Source organism: Bos grunniens, chromosome 8, assembly GCF_055505025.1.
Source record: "Bos grunniens cultivar Pamir isolate PY7600 chromosome 8, Bosgru_T2T1.0, whole genome shotgun sequence".
In the NCBI taxonomy this organism is placed as follows: Eukaryota; Metazoa; Chordata; class Mammalia; order Artiodactyla; family Bovidae; genus Bos; species Bos grunniens.
Genome location: NC_141172.1, coordinates 70,900,737 through 70,924,147, shown reverse-complemented (window position 1 = coordinate 70,924,147; position 23,411 = coordinate 70,900,737). Strand labels below are relative to the sequence as shown.

The 23,411-nt window shown below is 40.6% G+C and overlaps 1 long non-coding RNA gene across 1 annotated transcript in view; it reads right to left on the bottom strand.

Annotated features, from left to right (window-relative positions):
• Positions 1–15,786: 15,786 nt before the first annotated feature.
• The window catches only part of LOC147367392 (uncharacterized), a 66,111-nt gene continuing 58,486 nt past the window's right edge, over positions 15,787–23,411 (bottom strand). The window contains exon 2 of the long non-coding RNA XR_015169187.1: positions 15,787–17,206. This is a non-coding gene — a long non-coding RNA (uncharacterized LOC147367392). The remainder of the gene's footprint in view (positions 17,207–23,411) is intronic.

Sequence of the window (23,411 nt, the reverse complement as noted above, 5' to 3'; positions counted from 1 at the left end):
TTCTTCAGTGGATGAATGAATAAAAAAACTGTAGTGAATCTCTTCAGTGGAATTATATTTGGTAATAAAAAGGAATGATCTATGTGTTTTAAAATATAGGTTTTATTATTATTCACATATGGCAAAGCCAACAGAGTTGGAGATGATTGCAGTTTAAAAAATAGCCTGTGTAGAGACATGGATGAACCTAGAGTCTGTCACAGAGAGTAAAGTCAGAGAAAAACAAATATCCTATATTAACACATATATGTGGAATCTAGAAAAATGGTATAGATGAACCTGTTTCCAGGGCAAGAATAGAGACTCAGATGTAAACATGCAGACACAAGGTGGAAGGAGGGTGGGGCAAATAGGGAGATTAGAATTGACACATATACAGTACCATGTGTAAAATATATAGCTAGTGGGAAGCTGCTATGTAACACAGGGAGCTCAATTCAATGCTCTGTGATGACCTAGAGGGGTGGGAGGGAGGTCTAAGAGGGAGGGAATATATGTATACATGGGCTTCCCTGGTGGCTCAGATGGTAAAAAATCTGCCCCCAGTGCAGGAGACCTGGGTTCAATCCCTGGGTCAGGAAGATCCCCTGGAGAAGGGAATGGCAACCCACTTCAGTATTCTACTTTTTCTTTTTAAAGTAATATTTTTCTTAAAAAACTAATTAATTTATTTTAATTAAAGGATAATTACTTTACACTATTGTGATGGTTTTTGCCATACACTGACATGAATCAGCCATGGGTGCACATGTGTCCCCCCACCCTGAACCCCTCGTCCCATCTCCCTTCCCACCCCATCCCTCTGGGTTGTCCCAGAGCACCAGCTTTGAATGCCCTGCTTCAGGTATCAAACTTGCACTGGTCATCTATTTCATATATGGTAATATACATGTTTCAATGCTATTCTCTCAAATCATCCCATGCTCGCCTTTTCTCAGAGTCCAAAAGTCTGTTCTTTACACCTGTGTCTCTTTTGCTGCCCTGTAGATAGGATTGTCACCACCATCTTTCTAAACTCTATATATATGCATTACTATACAGTATTGATGTTTCTCTTTCTGACTTACTTCACTCTGTATAATAGGCTCCAGTTTCATCCACCTCATTAGAACTGACTCAAATGCATTCCTTTTTATAGCTGAGTAATATTCCATTGTGTATATGTACCACAACTTCCTTATCCATTGGTCTGCCGATGGACATCTAAGTTGCTTCCATGTCCTAGCTATTGTAAACAGTGTTTCAGTGAACACTGGGGTACATGTGTCTCTTTCAATTCTGGTTTCCTCAATGTGGATGTCCAGCAGTGGGATTGCTGGATCATATGGTAGTTCTATTTCCAGTTTTTTAAGAAATTTCCACACTATTCTCCATAGTGGCTATACCAGTTTGCATTCCCACCAACAGTGTAAGAGGAGTCCCTTTTCTCCACATCCTCTTCAACACTTATTGTTTGTAGACTTTTTGATGGCAGCCATTCTAACCAGTGTGAGATGATACTTCATTGTGGTTTTGATTTGCATTTGTCTAATAATGAGTGATATTGAGCATCTTTTCATGTGTTTTAATTTAGCCATCTGCATGTCTTCTTTGGAGAAATGTCTGTTTAGTTCTTTGGCCTACTTTTTCATTGGGTAGTTTACTTTTCTGGTATTGAGCTGCATGAGCTGCTTGCATATTTTGGAGATTATATCTTTGTCAGTTGTTTCATTCATTATTATTTTCTCCCATTCTGAAGGTTGCCTTTTCACCTTGCTTATTATTTCCTTCATTGTGCAAAAGCTTCCAAGTTTAATTAGGTCTCATTTGTTTGTTTTTGTTTTTATTTCCATTACTCTGGGAGCTGGATCATAGAGGATCTTGCTGTGATTTATAGTCCATACTGAGGAGCCTGGTGGTCTATAATCCATGAAGTTGCAAAGAGTCAGACACTACTGAAAGACTTTCACTTTCATAGCTGATTTGCTTTGCTGTACAACAGAAGCTAACACAGCATTATAAAGCAATTATACTCCAATAAAACAAACAAACATGAAACTCCCAGGTGGCGCAGAAATAAAGAATCCGCCTGCCAATGCAGTAGATGAGGAGACACATGTTCAATCCCTGGGTCGATCCTTTGGAGTAAGAAGTGACAACCCACTCTAGTATTCTTTCCTGGAAAATTCCATGGACAGAGAAGCCTGGTGGGTAAAAATCCACAGGGTTGCAAAGAGTTAGACATGACTGAGCAGACAAGCACAATCCAAGGTCAAGGTCAAACAAACAAAAAAGACAACCTGGTATATAGATCTCAAAAGGAAGGGTCATGGCACATCATGTTGGGGGGTGGGGGGGCAGAACATCACCAGTTAGGAGTCAGGGAGTCAGAAGGAGTAAGAAGCAAGTGTAGGCAAGAAGTTTTACTCTGATTTTCACAAGAAGGAATCAGTAAGGTAAGGTAAGGTAAGCAGGCTAAGCAGGTTTAGGATTACCTAGTTTGAATCATATCAGCAGACTGGCATGGAAGACAGTCCCTAGTTGTCTGGTACCTGGCCCTGTGTCATTAGGGCAAGGAGACAATAGCCAAAATGTGAAAGCCCAACAAAGGCAGTTGGAGGTGTGGGCTTTGGATTGGTTAGTCTGTATATGAAATGTATATTCAAAGGTGATGTGTTTTCTCTCTCTTGTAGTTGTTATTGTTCAGTTGCCCAGTCATGTCCGACTCTTTGTAACTCCATGGACCGCAGCACACCAGGCCTCCCTGTCCATCACCAACTCCTGGAGTTTACCAAAATTCATGTCCATTGAGTCGGTGATGCCATCCAACCATCTCATCCTCTGCTGTGCCCTTCTTCTCCTGCCTTCAATCTTTCCCAGCATCAGGGTCTTTTCAAATGAGTCAGCTCTTCCCATCAGGTGGCCAAAGTATTGGAATTTCAGCTTCAACATCAGTCCTTCCAATGAACATTCAGGACTGATTTCCTTTAGGGTTGACTGATTGGATCTTCTTGCAGTCCAAGGGACTCTCAAGAGTCTTCTCCAACACCACAGTTCAAAAGCATCAATTCTTCAGTGCTCAGCTTTCTTTATAGTCCAACTCTCACATCCATACATGACTACTGGAAAAACCATAGCCTTGACTAGATGGACCTTTGTTGGCATAGTAATGTCTCTGCTTTTGAATATGCTGTCTAGGTTGGTCATAGCTTTCCTTCCAAGGAGTAAGCCTCTTTTAATTTCATGGCTGCAGTCACCATCTGCAGTGATTTTGGAGCCCAGAAAAATAAAGTCTAACACTGTTTCCACTGTTTCCCCATCTATTTGCCATGAAGTGATGGGACTGGATGCCATGATCTTAGTTTTCTGAATGTTGAGCTTTAAGCTCTCCTCTTCACTTTCCTCTCCTTTTTCACTTTCATCAAGAGGCTCTTTGGTTCTTTTTCACTTTCTGCCATAAGGGGTGGTGTCATCTGCATATCTGAAGTTATTGATATTTCTCCCAGCAATCTTGATTCTATCTTGTGCTTCTTCCAGCCCAGCATTTCTCATGATGTACTCTGCATATAAGTTAAATAAGCAGGGTGACAATGGATGGGGGGAATGAATTGGGAGATTGGGATTGACAAATAGACACTTCTATATACAAAACAGATAACTAATGAAAACCTACACAGGACAGGGAACTTGACTCAATGCTCCTTGGTGACCTAGATGGGAAGGAAAGCAAAAAAAAAAAAAAAAAAAAGGGTTGGGGGAGTAAATGTATACAAATAGCTGATTAACTTTGCTATACAGTAGAAAATAATGCAACATTGTAAAGCAACTACACTGCAATAATTTTTTTTAAAAAAAGAAAGAAACCTGGTCAATACAAAGTCATGTCCAACTCTTTGTGAGCCCATGAACTACAGTAAGCCAGGCTTCCCTGTTCTTCACACTATCAGTTCAGTTCATTTCAGTCGCTCAGTCGTGTCTGACTCTTTGCGACCCCATGAATCGCAGCACACCAGGCCTCCTGTCCATCACCAACTCTTGGAGTTCACTCAGACTCACGTCCATCAAGTCAGTGATGCCATCCAGCCATCTCATCCTCTGTCGTCCCCTTCTTCTCCTGCTCCCAATCCCTCCCAGCATCAGAGTCTTTTCCAATGAGTCACCTCTTCGCAAGAGGTGGCCAAAGTACTAGAGTTTCAGCTTTGGCATCATTCCTTCCAAAGAAATCCCAGGGCTGATCTCCTTTAGAATGGACTAGTTGGATCTCCTTGCAGTCCAAGGGACTCTCAAGAGTCTTCTCCAACATCACAGTTCAAAAGCATCAATTCTTCGGCGCTCAGCCTTCTTCACAGTCCAACTCTCACATCCATACATGACCACAGGAAAAACCATAGCCTTGACTAGACAGACCTTTGTTGGCAAAGTAATGTCTCTGCTTTTGAATATGCTATCTAGGTTGGTCATAACTTTCCTTCCAAGGAGTAAGTGTTTTTTAATTCCATGGCTGCAGTCACCATCTGCAGTGATTTTGGAGCCCCCCAAAAAGAAAGTCTGACACTGTTTCCACTGTTTCCCCATCTATTTCCCATGACGTGATGGGACCAGATGCCATGATCTTCGCTTTCTAAATGTTGAGCTTCACACTATAAAGTCCTGCAAAATCATGGATGACTCAAAGGCATGGTTACTAAGTGAAAGAAATCAGTCTGAAAAAGCTGTACAATACAATTTATATGACATTCTGAAAAAGGCAAACTACAGAGAGAGTTAACAAATCAATAGGTGCCAGCCAGAAATTTGTGAATAGTTGAGGCACAGGGCATTTTTGTCCTAGCAGTGAAACTATCCAGTCTGATACTGTAATTGCTGATACACGACACTATGAATTTGTCAAAATCCATTGAATTTTATAACACAAAGAGTAAATCTTGTGTAATCATTTAAAAATCATTTAGGGGAATTTTATGCAGACTGTGACAAAAGGATCTCAATATATTACAAATGTATGAAACAAAGTTCCTTCCTTTATTAAAAGGAGTTGAGGGGGGAGTACTGATTAAAGTAACTATAAAACTAAAGCAAAAAAATGTACATAAGAACTTCATTTTAGCTGATAAATTTGTGTCCCCTGGAAATATGTGTTAGCAATTCTGAAATCATTATATGTTTTAATCTCCTCAAATTTTTATAACCAAAATATCTAAGTGGCTTAAACAATAGTTATTTTTTTCTAGAATAATATTAATTAATTTATTTAAATATTTATTATTAATTGATTAGTTCTAGAACCTAGAAGTCCAAGATCAAGCCATCAGTGTTGACTTCTATTGCCGCCTCTCTGGCCACCACCAGCTCATTGTATGTTCACATGATTTCTTCTCTGTGTATCTGCATGGGGTCTGGGGATGGGGATGGGCAGAAATCTCTGGCTTCTCTTACTCTTCTTATTAGGACATCAATCCTTTTAGATTAGTGAAAGTGTTAGTTGCTCAGTTGTATCCAATTCTTTGCAACCCCATGGACTGTAGCCTGCCTGGCTCTTCTGTCCATAGAACTCTCCAGGCAAGAATACTGGAGTAGGTGGCCATTCCCTTTTCCAGGGGATCTTCCAAACCCAGGAATTGAACCTGGGTCTCCTGCATTGCAGATAGATTCTTTACCATTTGAGCCACTCCATCTTTATGACTTCATTTAACCTTGATTATCACCTTAGAGGCTCTATGTCCAAATACAGTCACACTGGGGATTAGAGTTTCCATGTATGATTTTTTTTGTGTGAGGGGGGCAAAAACATTCAGTTCATACACTTCTTTGCTGGGACAGAATAATTAGGTAAGTGTACCAAAAATGATGGAAGTAAGATTTCCCATATTTGGAATGGGAGTTTATAAAACAGCAAGGGAAGAAGACTAAAATGATCCATGTGATAATAGATGGTAATTCATTAATATGAACTCTTCCTTAGCTTAATATAGAAACAAATGGTTACATATATTTATATTTGTGAATATGTGCCAATGGCTCAAGTGGTAAAGAATCAGCCTGCAATGCAGGAGACACAGGAGATGTGGGTTCAATCCCTGGGTCAGGAAGATCCTCTGGTGGAGGAAAAGGTAACCCACTCCAGTATTCTTGCCTGGAGAATTTCTTTGAGAGAGGACCCTGATGGGCTACAGTCCACAGGATCGGAAAATGTTAGACACAACTGAACACACACACATTACACATATAATGTTAGGTGTATATACAATTTAGGACACACACATATATTTTCTTGTTCTTTCATCTAAGAGGGCCTAGAAACAATGACACTATAGAAGCATTGATTAAGTACATCTAGTACCCAGATCTTGGTTTCTAACACCATTCTCTAATAAAAGAAACCATGGCCTTGGGGAAACATCTGATTCTCAGACTGAGGCGGGAAACACAGTAAGATCCCTACATAGGAAACTTCACTTCAGTTCAGTTAAGTTCAGTCGCTCAGTCATGTCCGACTCTTTGCGACCCCATGAATCGCAGCACGCCAGGCCTCCCTGTCCATCACCAACTCCTGGAGTTCACTCAGACTCACGTCCATCGAGTCAGTGATGCCATCCAGCCATCTCATCCTCTGTCGTCCTCTTCTCCTCCTGCCCCCAATCCCTCCCAGCATCAGAGTCTTTTCCAATGAGTCAACTCTTCTCATCAGGTGGCCAAAGTACTGGAGTTTCAGCTTTGGCATCATTCCTTCCAAAGAAATCCCAGGACTGATCTCCTTCAGAATGGACTGGTTGGATCTCCTTGCAGTCCAAGGGACTCTCAAGAGTCTTCTCCAACACCACAGTTCAAAAGCATCAATTTTTCTGTGCTCAACTTTCTTCACAGTCCAACTCTCACATCCATACATGACCACTGGAAAAACCATAGCCTTGACTAGGATGGACTTTTGTTGGCAAAGTAATGTCTCTGCTTTTGAATGTGCTATCTAGGTTGGTCTTAACTTTTCTTCCAAGGAGTAAGCGTCTTTTAATTTCATGACTGCAGTCACCATCTGCAGTGATTTTGGAGCCCCCAAAAATAAAGTATGACACTGTTTCCACTGTTTGCCCATCTATTTCCCATGAAGTGATGGGATCAAATGCCATGATCTTCATTTTCTGAATGTTGAGTTTTAAGCCAACTTTTCCACTCTCATCTTTCACCTTCATCAAGAGGCTTCAGGATGCAAATTTTCAAAGATTCAAACATGCATTGGGTTCCAGCAAGGAACCAGAATCTGTGCCATCAATGTCAGGTGTGAGTGAAATTACAGCTTGCACTCCATCTCCTATTGCTGATGATCCTTCATCTCTACCATCTCCCACCTCCTATTCCTCCTCTAGTCAATGACTCTTCTTGTCTGTTCACTTGAGGTCAGCCCCTGTATGCCAGCTGTTGTATTGTAGTATTGTACTATTGTACTTTTCAAGGTGCTATACTGTAAGACTAAAAATGTTTTATTATTTATGTTTGGTTTTTATGCCTTGTTTGTTTGGAAAGTATTATAAACCTATTGCAGTACAGTACTATATAGCTGATTGTGTTAGTGGGGTACCTAGACTAACTCTGTTGGACTTATAAATAAATTGGACTTATGAACACACTCTTGGAATGAAACTCATTCATATGCAGGGGACTTACTGAATACAAGATGAGCCTGGAGCCTGTTGTAGTGATGGAAAGTGAGGAAGTATTCAAAAAATCCACAATGATTGTTCTATGTCAAAGAAACACAGAGATCAACTCAAAGAACTCTTAAAGGCCAAACAGGAAACAATTCAAACAACAAAATCTATTAATAGTTTTGGATTATAACTCAAAGTACAAAGTAAATACTCATGACCCCATATGTAGTTCAATAAAAACTGAATAAATAAATGAGGGAAAAGAGATATATCTCCATGAAGAAGAATTCCAAATAGTCTATCTAAATACTCCATCCACAGTTAGCATAACTCTCTACATCTTAAATATGGGCTCTGCATGGTGACTGCCCTCCCAAGAACACAGAAAAGAAAGGCAGCAAAGGGTTAATGTTATAGAGGGGAAACCTGACAGACATTCCTTCAGTCACAAGATCAAGGTTAATGCTGACAGTGATGTCATGTTGATGTTTGTGTATTATCTTAAGAAGATATGATGAGAATGACATTTTACCTCTACAGTCTTCTTCCCAAGAACATATAATCCCAATCTACCTATGAGAAAAATATCAAATTTCAGTTGAAGGGCATTCTACCAAATACGTGAGGAATATGCCTCAAAATGTTCAAGGTCATCAAAAACAGACTAAGAAATTGTTACAGCCAGGAGGAGACTAAGGAGACATAACAACTAAATGTAAGCTTGGCTCCTATATGGGATTCTAGAAAAGGAAAATGACACTGGGTTAAAAACTATGGAAATTTAAAAAAATATGGACATTAGCTAATAATAATGTATCAGCAGTGGTTCACTAATTATGACAAATGCACCATATTAATGGAAGATATTAATTATTAAAGAAACTATATGAAGGGTATATGGGAACTCTCTAGATTCTATACATTCACATCTTTTCTGTAAATCTAGAACTGTATTAAAAATAAGGTTTATTTGATCACATTCATTCCATATAATAGATAAAAATTACTATTTAAAGAAAAACAATAATTTATCTGGGTACCTAAGTGTAGCAGTGTTTATATAAGCTGTCATGTATATTTAATCCATATCTTCTACCTATTCATACAAATGAGCATTTGTCCCATTTATATTTATTGATTCATTCTTTGTTCAAGAATGAATTCAACCAGTTTATCAACTGACCACATGCTCAGGGTTTAGGGGGATCCATACAGACTCAATTGTTCTCTTTCTTATTCATCTGCAACTTTAAAAACACTCTAAGGTTTTTAGTTGATAGAAAACTCAAAAAAAAAAATAGAAAATTAATAAAAGAACAACTCTCAAAGAGTGATCAGAAAAAGCAATGTGAATGTGTCATTGACAAATAAAAAGCTGACCAGCTATTTTTCCCAAGCTTCATAGGTATCCATAACCTGTTGAATATTTTAAATCCGGTTTAGTCCTTTAGTCTAAACTTAGAAGACTTTCAATTAGCACTCTGAATGGGGCAGAGAATAAGAAAAGGATGTGCAGCCAGTCCAAGCTCACAAGCAAACTGCTCTCAGTTCGGCGGTATGATCCAGCAGATATAAGAGTGTTTGAAATGTATGACGCAGACAGGTATGCTGCAGAGTGTTGGGCAAGATCTCTAGGTGAATTACAGTACAAATTTTGGGGATGATGGAGCAAAGATCTGCCATCCTCTATCAATAACCTCTATTTGGAGGAACAGCTTCTGGCTCACTGCTGGACACTGGTATACATTGAATGCTTAATCAAGGGCCACTAAGTTACCATGTGACTTGAGCTGACCATCATTCATTGGGGTTGTCTGACCTACAAAGGGCTTCCCAGGTGGCTCAGTGATAAAGAATCCACTTGCCAATGCAGGAGATGCAGGAGACACAGGTTTGATCCCTGGGGCAGGAAGATCCCTGGAGGACACAGTGACAACCCACTCTAATATTCTTGTCTGGGAAATCCCATGGACAGAGAAGTCTGGTGGGCTACAGTCTATGGGGTCACAGAATTGAATACAACTAAGAGACTGACCTACAAAGCCATAAATCTGTGTAGTAGCATTCAATAATCAATAAATGTGATATAAAAGAAGAGATTTAAGCAGATCCTGAAGGCCTAGGAAAAGGTTGCCAGTTATAGCTGGTTTATGGACGGTGATTAATGGTTTAGTTGGACCATCAGGGGCTTTGTAGGAACAAGATTGGAAACCTGGCAATAAGGAAACCTGGAAAAGAAGTATGTGGAGAAAACACTACAAATGGGCACAGTGTAGAAATATTTGTCTCCCTTATGAATGCTCACCAATGGGTGCCCTCAACAAGGAGGACCTTGATAATCAGGTGGATGAAATTTTCCTTTTTTATGAACATCAAGCAACCTCTTTTCCCAACTATCACTTTCCTTGCCCAGTGAACTGATAGAGTATGGTACATGATGATACATCATGTATGGTATGGTAACATCATATATCAATACATTATGCATGTGCTTAACAATGCAGACTTCCACTCACTGTAATAGTTATGTTACATGTTGACTGGATTATGCAGTGCCCTGATATTTGCCCAGATATTTCTGGGTGTGTCCATGTGGGTGTTTCTAGATGAAATTATCTGAGTAAAGCAGGTGACCTGGTGAGTAAAGCAGATAACCATCCCCAGTGTGGATGGGCATCATTCAATTCATTGAGGGCATAAATAGAACAAAAAGATGGAGGAAGGAAATCTTTGACCCTCCTGCCTGAATGTAGGAGCTGAGCTGTCAGTCTTCTCCTGTCCTCTTTGCTTCCAGCTCTTGGATCTTCAGACTCAGAGTGAGTTATACCACCAGCCTTCCTGGATCTCCAGCCTACAGATGGCAGATAGTGGAATGTCTTTGTCTCCACAATTGCATGACCATTTCATTATATTAATAATAAATATCTTCCCATATAGATATCTTATGGGTTCTGTTTCTCAGGAGAATTCTGACTAATATATTCACCAAGGTTGATCTGGTAACAGAGCCCAACTGGCCAACACTGTAGACCAATAATACCCTACAGTATTGCATTCCCAGAAAGGATTAGCCAGCTACCTGGTAGCCAGCTACCATGCTGATTATACTGGACAACATCCATCATAGAAGAACAGTATTTAGTTCTCACTAGAAAGTAGACACTTTTTCTGGATATGAATTTGCTTTTCTGCCTACCTCCCTTTGCCAATGAACTTAAAAAACACTACCACCCATGAACTTAACTTATTCACAGTCATGATAGCCTAGATAGCATAGCTTGTGATCAAAGAAATCATTTTATTTCAAGTGAAATGTGACAATGGCCCATTCACATGGAATTCAGTGGACTTATAATGTTTCTATCACTTTGAAATGTGTTAGAAGAGTAGAATGGCCTTTTTACTCACTCCCCTTGCAGGGCTAGAATAATATCACTAGAATGTGATCTAGGCTTTAAATCAGTGGTCAATACATGATGTTACTTCTCCTATCACCAAGATTCATGGATCTGGGAGTCTAGAGATGAACATGAGCATGGTTTCACAAACTCTTACCACTAAAGGTTTATCCTAGAACAATATATTTGCTTCCCATCCTTATGACTTTGAGTTTTACTGGAGGAGAAGGCTTCATCACCAAAGAAGGAATGTTTCCACCAGGAGACACAGCATTGTTCTATTAAACACAAAGATGAAACTACCACCTGGCCACTTTGGGCTCTTCATTCCAAAAATTAAACAGGCAAAGAAAGTTACTATAACGGTGGGGGTTATTGTTTATAACCCAAGGGGAAATTGAGTTGCTGTAACAAAAGAGGAATATTGGGGAGTATGTCTGTAAAGTAGGAGGTCCCCTGGGATGACTTGATATTATTCTCATATGCTAGGAATAAAATCAATAGAAACTACAACAATCTAAGAGAGACAGGACTGTTGGTCCAGACATTTCAACAATAATGACTAGTGTCACCATATCAGTAAGGAACTATAACTGAGTTTCTTGCTGAAGGAAAATGTCTAGTGGGAAAGAAACCTATTAATACCAGCTGTAACTCCAAAATAAGGACTGCAATAATTATAATATTTCTTATTTTGATGTGATATAATTTTATATATGGGACTTCCCTGGTAGCTCAGAGGGTAAAGTATCTGCCTACAGTGTGGAAGACCCGGGTTCGAACCCTGTGTTGGGAAGATACCCTGGAGAAGGAACTGGAAACCCCCTCCAGTACTCTTGCCTGGAAAATCCCATGGAAGGAGGAGCATGGTGGGCTACAGTTCAAGGGGTCGAAAGAGTAGGACACGACTGAGTGACTTCACTAATTTTGTATATTATTAACCACTTCTTGTTTCCTTTTTCTTCCCCATTTCCCTCCAGTCTAACATGAGACAATACAAGGATGAAAACTCTAGGATATCCAAGCGGAGGGGAGTTTTTCTGGTGGTTCAGTAGTTAAGATTCCACCCATCCAATGCAAAGAGCACAGGTTTGATCCCTGGTCAGGGAACTAAGATCCCACATGCCTTGGGGCATGACTAAAAAAAAAATAAAGGGGAGGGGGAGAAGAATTCAGTTATAAAATAAATGAATATAAAAGACAGATAAAATAATTTTGTATCCTCTTGTGAGGGCAGAGTTAGTGTGTTTTTAGGTGTGTATGAGATAGTTGCATCATGTTAAATTAAAGTATGATTTTACTATTGTCTTTATTTCAAAGTTAGATATGGTTAAAAAAAAGTGTGTCTGGGTACCAAATGGTAAATTGTGATGGCTTTGAACTGTGTCAGTTTAGCTAAACTAAAACTACATTTCCCAGAATTCTCTCCTTATATGGCCTTGAGTACAGTGGAAGTGAGAAATAGATTTAAGGGCCTAGATCTGATAGATAGAGTGCCTGATGAACTATGGAATGAGGTTTGTAACATTGTACAGGAGACGGATCAAGACCATTCCCATGGAAAAGAAATGCAAAAAAGCAAAATGGCTGTCTGGGGAGGCCTTACAAATAGCTGTGAAAAGAAGAGAAGTGAAAAGCAAAGGAGAAAAGGAAAGATACAAGCATTTGAATGCAGAGTTCCAAAGAATAGCAAAAAGAGATAAGAAAGCCTTCTTCAGCGATCAATGCAAAGAAATAGAGGAAAACAACAGAATGGGAAAGACTAGGGATCTCTTCAAGAAAATCAGAGATACCAAAGAAACATTTCATGCAAAGATGAGCTCAATAAAGGACAGAAATGGTATGGACCTAACAGAAGCAGAAGATATTAAGAAGAGATGGCAAGAATACACAGAAGAACTGTACAAAAAAGATCTTCACGACCCAGATAATCACGATGGTGTGATCATTGACCTAGAGCCAGACATCCTGGAATGTGAAGTCAAGTGGGCCTTAGAAAGCATCACTATGAACAAAGCTAGTGGAGGTGATGGAATTCCAGTTGAACTATTCCAAATCCTGAACAATGATGCTGTGAAAGTGCTGCACTCAATATGCCAGCAAATTTGGAAAACTCAGCAGTGGCCACAGGACTGGAAAAGGTCAGTTTTCATTCCAATCCCAAAGAAAGGCAATGCCAAAGAATGCTCAAACTACCGCGCAATTCCACTCATCTCACACGCTGGTAAAGTAATGCTCAAAATTCTCCAAGCCAGGCTTCAGTAATATGTGAACCATGAACTTCCTGATGTTCAAGCTGGTTTTAGAAAAGGCAGAGGAACCAGAGAACATATTGCCAACATCTGCTGGATCATGGAAAAAGCAAGAGAGTTCCAGAAAAACATCTATTTCTGCTTTATTGACTATGCCAAAGCCTTTGACTGTGTGCATCACAATAAACTGGGGAAAATTCTTCAAGAGATGGGAATACCAGACCACCTGACCTGCCTCTTGAGAAATTTGTATGCAGGTCAGGAAGCAACAGTTAGAACTGGACATGGAACAACAGACTGGTTCCAAATAGGAAAAGAAATACATCAAGACTGTATATTGTCACCCTGCTTATTTAACTTCTATGCAGAGTACATCATGAAAAATGCTGGACTGGAAGAAACACAAGCTGGAATCAAGATTGCCGGGAGAAATAGCAATAACCTCAGATATGCAGATGACACCACCCTTATGGCAGAAAGTGAAGAGGAACTCAAAAGCCTCTTGATGAAAGTGAAAGTGGAGAGTGAAAAAGTTGGCTTAAAGCTCAACATTCAGAAAACAAATATCATGGCATCCGGTTCTACCACATCATGGGAAATAGATGGGGCAACAGTGGAAACAGTGTCAGACTTTATTTTTCTGGGCTCCAAAATCACTGCAGATGGTGACTGCAGCCATGAAATTAAAAGACGCTTACTCCTTGGAAGGAAAGTTATGACCAACCTAGATAGCATATTCAAAAGCAGAGACATTACTCTGTCAACAAAGGTCTGTCTAGTCAAGGCTATGGTTTTTCCTGTGGTCATGTATGGATGTGAGAGTTGGACTGTGAAGAAAGCTGAGTGCCAAAGAATTGATGCTTTTGAACTGTGGTGTTGGAGAAGACTCTTGAGAGTGCCTTGGACTGCAAGGAGATCCAACCAGTCCATTCTGAAGGAGATCAGCCCTGGGATTTCTTTGGAAGGAATGATGCTGAAGCTGAAACTCCAGTACTTTGGCCACCTCATGCAAAGAGTTGACTCATTGGAAAAGACTCTGATGCTGAAAGGGATTGGGGGCAGGAGGAGAAGGGGACAACAGAGGATGAGATGGCTGGATGGCATCACTGACTCGATGGACATGAGTCTGAGTGAACTCCAGGAGTTGGTGATGAACAGGGAGGCCTGGCGTGCTGTGATTCATGGGGTCACAAAGAGTCGGACACGACTGAGCGACTGATCTGATCTGATCTGATCTGAAGGACTGGTCAATATTTGCACAAGATTTGGAAAGTAAGTGTGGAGTCACGGTCATTTTGTTACTCTCTGAAGATTGGAGAGAGGTCAAGTGCAGCTCACACACATTGTCAATGATACACATTTTCACTGATCATCTTTTTGGTATGGAACAGTACCTGAATCTACAGTAACTCTTGATTCTGCCAGATCTTCTTCTGTTGCTCCAAATCCTGCATCAAAGGCATGCACAGTTCAGTCACTCAGTCGTGTCTGACTCTTTGCAACCCCATGGACTGTAGCACACCATGCTTCACTGTCCATCACCAGCTCCCCAAGCCTACTCAAACTGATGTCCATCGCATTGGTGATGCCATCCAACCATCTCATCCTCTGTCATCCCCTTCCCCTCCAGCCTTCAATCTTTCCCAGCATCGGGGTCTTTTCCAATGAGTCAGTTCTTTGCATCAGGTCGACAAAATATTGGAGTTTCAGCTTCAGCATCAGACCTTCCAATGAGTACTCAGGACTGGTTTCCTTTAGGATTGAATGGTTTGATCTCCTTTCAAGCCAAGGGACTCTCAAGAGTCTTCTCTAACACCACAGTTCAAAAACATCAATTCTTTGGCACTCAGCTTTCTTCACAGTCCAACTCTCACATCCATACATGACTACTGGAAAAACCATAGCTTTGACTAGAAGGACCTTTGTTGGTAAAGTAATGTCTCTGCACAGCCCATGGCAGTAGGTTTCAGCTTCTTTTCAAGGTCATCCATGGGAACAGCTCCAATGATGAGAGATAGACATAAGTTTCAGTTTGTTCTTATGGATTCATTCTTTCTGGTTCCAGTTCTCCTTGCTTTTGTTCATTCCCAGCTCTTCTTCCTATCTCTCAGTCTAGTTGACTTATAATGGTTTCCACATCAGCCCAGCCTTAGAAACACCAGCATTGCACAGACACCTCTACCAGTTCCCACCATTGAATAAAATCTAAACCTTGAAATAAATATCTTACCCATTATCACTCAATGTTCTACTTCTCTGAAAGAACCCAAACTGATACATTATGTCTTATTCTTACTCTGAAAGGAGGAAAGTAATAATCAAATACCAAAAAGAAAAAAAGATTGTATATAGAATGACCATGAATTTAAGTATTATTGTAAAATTACATGTCTGTTCTTTTTTTTTCATGCCCTAGAAATAAAATTGTAATCATTTTTTTTAATACAGCTCTTGTTAAAACCACATGGCATGCTGGAAGTTTCCATCCAAAAGGAGAGTGCAAGCTGGGACTGGTTTTAGGTGAAACCAGGACACGTTTACTAGGAAGAAAAGATTGTCCCCATTTGGGAAAAGAACATCAGCCCAAAACAACCAAACATGAACCTTATCTGGAATAGGCATCTACTGGGCTCATTGAAGGGGCTGGCCCAGGATTAGGCAACAAAAGCTGCTGATCATCTGGCAACACTGGTAACATCAGCAGATGCTTTAATTACAGATTGAGGAGGCCAGTCTCCTCTCAGTTCAGTTCAGTTCAGTCGCTCAGTCATGTCCGACTCTGCGACCCCATGAATCCCAGCATGCCAGGCCTCCCTGTTTATCACCAACTCCCGGAGTTCACTCAGACTCACGTCCATCGAGTTAGTGATGCCATCCAGCCATCTCATCCTTTGTCATCCCCTTCTCTTCCTGCCCCCAGTCACTCCCAGCATCAGAGTCTTTTCCAATGAGTCAACTCTTCACATGAGGTGGCCAAAGTACTGGAGTTTCAGCTTCAGCATCATTCCTTCCAAAGAAATCCCAGGGCTGATCTCCTTCAGAACGGACTGGTTGGATCTCCTTGCAGTCCAAGGCACTCTCAAGAGTCTTCTCCAACACCACAGTTCAAAAGCATCAATTCTTCGGCGCTCAGCTTTCTTCACAGTCCAACTCTCACACCTATACATGACCACTGGAAAAACCATAGCCTTGATTAGACAGACCTTTGTTGGCAAAGTAATGTCTCTGCTTTTGAATATGCTATCTAGGTTGGTCATAACTTCTTCCAAGGAGTAAGCGTATTTTAATTTCATGGCTGCAGTCACCATCTGCAGTGATTTTGGAGCCCCAAAAAAGAAAGTCTGACACTGTTTCCACTGTTTCCCCATCTATTTCCCATGAAGTGATGGGACCAGATGCCATGATATTCGTTTTCTGAATGTTGAGTTTTAAGCCATCTTTTTCACTCTCCTCTTTCACCTTCATCAAGAGGCTTTTGAGTTCCTCTTCACTTTCTGCCATAAGGGTGGTGTCATCTGCATATCTGAGGTTATTGCTATTTCTCTCGGCAATCTTGATTCCAGCTTGTGCTTCTTCCAGTCCAGCATTTCTCATGATGTACTCTGCATAGAAGTTAAATAAGCAGGGTGACAATATACAGTCTTGATGTATTCCTTTTCCTATTTGGAACCAGTCTGTTGTTCCATGTCCAGTTCTAACTGTTGCTTCCTGACCTGCATACAAATTTCTCAAGAGGCAGGTCAGGTGGTCTGGTATTCCCATCTCTTGAATAATTTTTCAGTTTATTGTGATCCACACAGTCAAAGGCTTTGGCATAGTCAATAAAGCAGAATCAAACCTTTTTCTTCCTTTTTGTTGTAAGACTTCAATAGTGGCCATGTCTTACTCATCTTTGTATTCTTTGCACAGACAGTGTAGTAGATACTCAGTCATACTGTTGAATGAAAAAAACAAGTAAATGATTTTCACCAGCCAAGCTAGGGACAGGCAGGAATTGATGATATTAAAGGTTGTTGTCATAAATACCTGCTATTGAGTAGTGACTTAAAATATTTCTTATAAGGTAAATGATATCATTCTCTCTATATATTTTCCCTACCTGTATTTTATATATAAAGATGTATATATAACTTTTATATGTATGATTTTTAAAAATTTTTAAAGAGCTTTATTGAGATATAAACCAATACCACTAAAAGTCACATACAATTCAGTGGTTTTAATATGGACACAGATTTGTGCTACTATCATCAGAGCTGTATTTTAGAACTTTTTTGTCACTCTTCAAAGAAACCCTGTACCTATTTAGTCGCTCCTGTTTCTCCCTTCTCACAGCTGCTGAAAACCAAGTTTACTTTCTGCCTCTATGGATTTGCCTATACTGTAATTTTTTAACAAAATCTCTTATGTTGAATGCTTACACTCTTTCTACATTTTTACTATAATTAACAAGGCTCTGATAAACATCTAAGATATGCATTTTTAATATTTTATCTGGTTATATTCTTTTTACTGAAATATAATTGCTTTCCAATGTTGTGTTAGTTTTTAATTTTTTTAATTTATGAAACTAACAGATATCAGTAAGATCTCTTCTAGCTCTAGATTTCTAGACATCTAGTTCTAGATCTCTCTCAAACACACAAACTCGCACACATACATTTATATCTCTAGTGCTAAGGCACTTCATTCATGTCCAACTCTTTGCAACCCCATGGACCATAGTCGGTCAGGCTTCTCTGTCCATGAGAGGCTCCAGGCAAGAGTACTGGAGTGGGTAGCCATTTCTCTCTCCAGGGTATCTTCCCACCTGGGGATTGAACCCAGGTCTCCTGCATTGCAGGTAGATTCTTCACCACCTGAGCTACAGAGAAGCCTTTTTATTTCTATCTCTATATATAGATAGTATGACTCTATATATACTCAGCATATATGGAGATATATAAATAAAGAAAGAAATCCTGAACCATAAATGTTCAGAGCCACAAGAGACCCTACTGATATTTATTAACTGAACCCTTCTGTAAGATGAATAAGAGGAAGTTTTATTTTTCACAGGAAATTATTACCAGCACAATGAATTCTAAACCAAAAAAAAATAGAATATAGAAAGATAAAGGGGGAACACAGATAATAACCATGAAGAAAATTAGATATTCAAGTAGGACTCTTTCTCTCATATGTGGCAAAGCGTTCTGACTGCCTCGCCTTCTCATTTAAAGACCCAGCCTGGGTTAGTTTCTTTGACTATTTCAAACTGGAAAGATAATAGATCAGCAGTAGCCACTGAAAGTACTCTCAGTCCCATAAAATAGTATCTAATATATCTGGAGAGTTTTGATCATATTTGTGCACTCTCCCTTTCCTCCAGCCTTCTAATCCTGGGACTTCGCAGGTGGTGCTAGCAGTGAAGATTCTGCCTGCCAATGCAGGAGACATAAGAGATGCAGGTTGGATCCCTGGGTCAGGAAGATCCCCTGGAGGAGAGCATGGCAACCCACTCCAGTATTCTTGCCTGGAGAATCCCCATGGACAAGAATACATGGTGTCTACAGCCCAAGGGGTCACCAAGAGTCAGACCATGACTGAAGCAACTAAACAGCATACACCCACGTCCTTGTCTTCCCCCTAGACTTTTATGCTAGTCCCAACCTGCTGGATTCATTTCAGTTCAGTCTCTCAGTAATGTCCAATTCTTTGCAACTCCATGGACTGCAGCACGCCAGGCTTCCCTGTTCATCACCAACTCCCCAAGCCTACTTAAACTCATGTCCATTGACCCTGTGATGCCATCCAGCAATCACACCCTCTGTCGTCCCCTTCTCCTCCCACCTTCAATCTTTCATAGCATCAGGGTCTTTTCCAATGAGTCAGTTCTTCATATCAGGTGGCCAAAGTATTGGAGTTTCAGCTTTACCATCAGTCCTTCCAAAGAACACCCAGGACTGATCTCCTTTAGAATGGACTGGTTGGATCTCCCTGCAGTCCAAATCAATTCTTCAGTGCTCAGCTTTCTTTATACTCCAACTCTCACACTACTGGAAAAACCATAGCTTTGACTAGATGGACCTTGTTGGCAAAGATATGTCTCTGCTTTTTAATATGCTGTCTAGGCTGGTCATGACTTTTCTTCCAAGGAGCAAGCATATTTTAATTTCATGGCTGCAGTCACCATCTGCAGTGATTTTGGAGCCCCAAATAAGAAAGCATCTCCCTGTTTCCACAGTTTCCCTGTCTATTTGCCATGAAATGATGGGACCAGATACATGATCTTAAGTTTTCTGAATGTTGAGTTTTAAGCCAATTTTTTCACTCTCCTCTTTCACTTTCATCAAGAGGCTCATTAGTTCTTCTTTGCTTTCTACCACAAGGGTGGTGTCATCTGTATATCTGAGGTTATTGATATTTCTCCTGGCATCTTGATTCCAGCTTGTGCTTCCTCCAGCCCAGCGTTTCTCATCATGTACTCTGCATATAAGTTAAATAAGCAGGGTGACAATATACAGCCTTAAGATACTTCTTTTCCTATTTGGAACCAGTCTGTTGTTCCATGTCCAGTTCTAACTGTTGCTTGCTGACCTGCCTATAAATTTTTCAAGAGGCAGGTCAGGTGGTCTGGTATTCCCATCTCTTTCAGAATTTTCCACAGTTTGTTGTGATCCACACCGTCAAAGGACTTGGCATAGTCAACAAAGCAGAAATAGATATTTTTCTGGAACTCTCCTGCTTTTTCGATGATCCAACAGATGTTAGCAATTTTATCCCTGGTTGGTTCCTCTGCCTTTTCTAAATCCAACTTGAACATCTGGAAGTTGATGGTTCATGTATTGTTGAAGCCTGGCTTGGAGAGTTTTGACCATTACTTTACTAGCGTGTGAGTCATGTATGGATGTGAGACTTGGACTGTGAAGAAAGCTGAGCGCCGAAGAATTGATGCTTTTGAATTGTGGTGTTGGAGAAGACTCTTGAGAGTCCCTTGAACTGCAGGGAGATCCAACCAGTCCATTCTAAAGGAGATCAGTCCTGGGTGTTCTTTGGAAGGATTGATGGTAAAGCTGAAACTCCAATACTTTGGCCACCTCATTCGAAGAGTTAACTCATTGGAAAAGACTCTGATGCTGGGAGGGATTGGGGGCAGGAGCAGAAGGGGGTGACAAAGGATGAGATGGCTGGATGGTATCACCGACTCAATGGACCTGAGTTTATGGGAACTCCAGGAGTTGGTGATGGACAGGGAGGCCTGGTGTGCTGCAATTCATGGGGTCACAAAGAGTCGGACACAACTGAGTGACTGAACTGAACTGAGGTGAGTACAATTGTGCGACAGTTTGAACATTCTTTGGCATTGCCTTTCTTTGGGATTGGAATGAAAACTGACCTTTTCCAGTCCTGTGGCCACTGCTGAGTTTTCCAAATTTGCTGGCATATTGAGTGTAGCACTTTAACAGCTTCATCTTTTAGGATTTGAAATAGCTCAACTGGAATTCCATTACCTCCACTAGCTTTGTTCAAAGGAAGGCTTCCTAAGGTCTACTTGACTTCACATTCCAAGATGTCTGGCTCTAGGTGAGTGATCACACCATCATGATTATCTGGGTCATGAAGATCTTTTTTGTATAGTTCTTCTGTGTATTCTTGCCACTTCTTAAAATCTTCTGCTTCTGTTAGGTCCATATCATTTTTGTCCTTTATTGTGCCCACCTTTGCATGAAATGTTCCCTTGGTATCTCTAATTTTCTTGAAGAGATTTCTAATCTTTCCCATTCTATTGTTTTCCTCTATTTCTTTCCATTGATCACTGAGGAAGGCTTTCTTATCTCTCTTTGGTATTCTTTGGAACTCTGCATTCAAATGGGTATATCTTTCCTTTTCTCCTTTGACTTTTGCTTCTCTTCTTTTCAAAGCTATTTGAAAAGCCTCCTCAGACAACCATTTTGCCTTTTTGCATTTCTTTTTCTTGGGGACAGTCTTGAACTCTGCCTCCTGTACAATGTCATGAACCTCCATCCAGAGTTCTTCAGATACTTTACCTATCAGATCTAATCCCTTGAATCTGTTTGTCACTTCCACTGTATAATCGTAAGGGATTAGATTTAGGTCATACCTAAATGGTCTAATGGTTTTCCCTACTTTCAATATAAGTCTGAATTTGGCAATAAGGAGTTCATGATCTGAGGCACAGTCAGCTACTCATCTTGTTTCTGCTGACTGCATAGAGCTTCTCCATCTTTGGCTGCAAAGAATATAATCAATCTAATTTTGGTGTTGACCATCTGATGATGTCCATGTGTAGGGTCTTCTCTTGTGTTATTGGAAGAGGGTGTTTGCTATGATCTGTGCATTCTCTTGGCAAAACTCTGTTACCCTTTGCCCTGCTTCATTCTGTATTCCAAGGTCAAATTTGCCTGTTACTCCAGGTGTTTCTTGACTTCCTACTTTTGCATTCCAGTACCCTATAATGAAAAGGACATCTTTTGGGGTGATAGTTCTAGAAGGTCTTGTTGGTCTTCATAGAGCTGTTCAACTTCAGCATTTTCAGCATTAGTGGTCAGGACATAGACTTGGATTACTGTGATATTGAATGGTTTGCCTTGGAAACAAACAGAGTTCATTCTGTCATTTTTGAGATTGCATCCAAGTACTGCATTTTGGAGTCTTTTGTTGACTCTGACTTCTGCATTTCTTCTAAGGGATTCTTGCCCATGGTAGCAGATATAATGGTCATCTGAGTTAAATTTACCCATTCCAGTCCATTTAGCTCACTGATTCCTATGGTAGAGGTAATGAAGTTAGTGGCGACCTCCTTCAAGAGGTCCCATGCATGCACTGCTACACTCAGTGCGCCAACCCTGTAGCAGGCCACCACCAACCCATGCCTCTGCCAGAGACACCAGGACACTCACAGGCAAGTCTGGGTCAGTCTCTTGTGGGGTCACTGCTCATTTGTCCTGGGTCCTGGTGCACACAAGGTTCTGTTTGTGCCCTCCAAGAGTCTGTTTTCCCAGTCCTGTGTAAGTTCTGGCAGTTCTATGGCAGGCTTAATGGTGACCTCCCCCAAGAGGGCTTATGTCATAACTAGGTCTACTGCACCCAGAGCCTCTGTCCCAGCAGCAGCTCACTGCTGACCCGTACCCCCTCAGGAGACACCCAAACACAGTTCTGTCTCAGTGTCTGTGGGGCCTCTGGGTCCTGGTGCACACAAGGTATGTTTGAGCCCTCTAAGCATCTCTGGCGGGTATGGGGTTTGATTCTAAATGCAATTTCGCCCCTCCTACTATCTTGCTGGGGCTTCTCCTTTGCCCTTGGACATGGAGTATCTCCTCAAAGAATGACTGAAATACAATTACGCTTTGCCAGTCATGAAAACAAGCAGAAAAACATGTCTAATAACAAGGAGAAAAGTCAATCAATAAGGACAGACTCAGAAAGAACACAAATATAAAGTTAGTGAATAAAGATTTTAAAATTGTTTCTGTAAATATGGTGCAGTGGTAAAGAATCCGCCTCCCAATGCAGGTGATGCAAGAGATGTGGGTTCAATCCCTGGGTTTGGAAGATTCCCTGGAGTAGGAAATGTCAATCCATCAGTCCTATATCCTTATAAATATCTCTACCCTTTCTGTACCTAATCATTCTTCTCTTTTCCTCCAACTAGTCAATATCACAGAGAAGATGATGGCAACCCACTCCAGTACTCTTGCCTGGAGAATCCCATGGACGGAGGAGCCTGGTAGGCTACAGTCCATGGGGTCACCAAGAGTCAGACATGACTGATGTGACTTAGCAGCAGCAGCAGTCAATATCAGGCTTCCAGAATAGTTTGAGTTTGAGATTATTTATACATGGAAAACTCTATTAAATTCTCATTTCCCTGATCCCAGATATCCGTCAACTGCCTTATGATCTGATTATAGTTTTACATGTATGGTTGTGATGGTACAAATGTTTCCTGGGGGACTTCCCTGGTGACCCAGTGGTCAAGACACTGCACTTCTAATGCAGGAGGCATGGATTCATTCCCTGGTTGGGGAACTAAGATCCCACATGCTGTGCAGCATAGAACAAAGATTTAAAAACTGCTTCCTGGCTATAAAGTAATCCTATAGCTTCCTATCTTTTAAAAAAAATCCATTACAGAG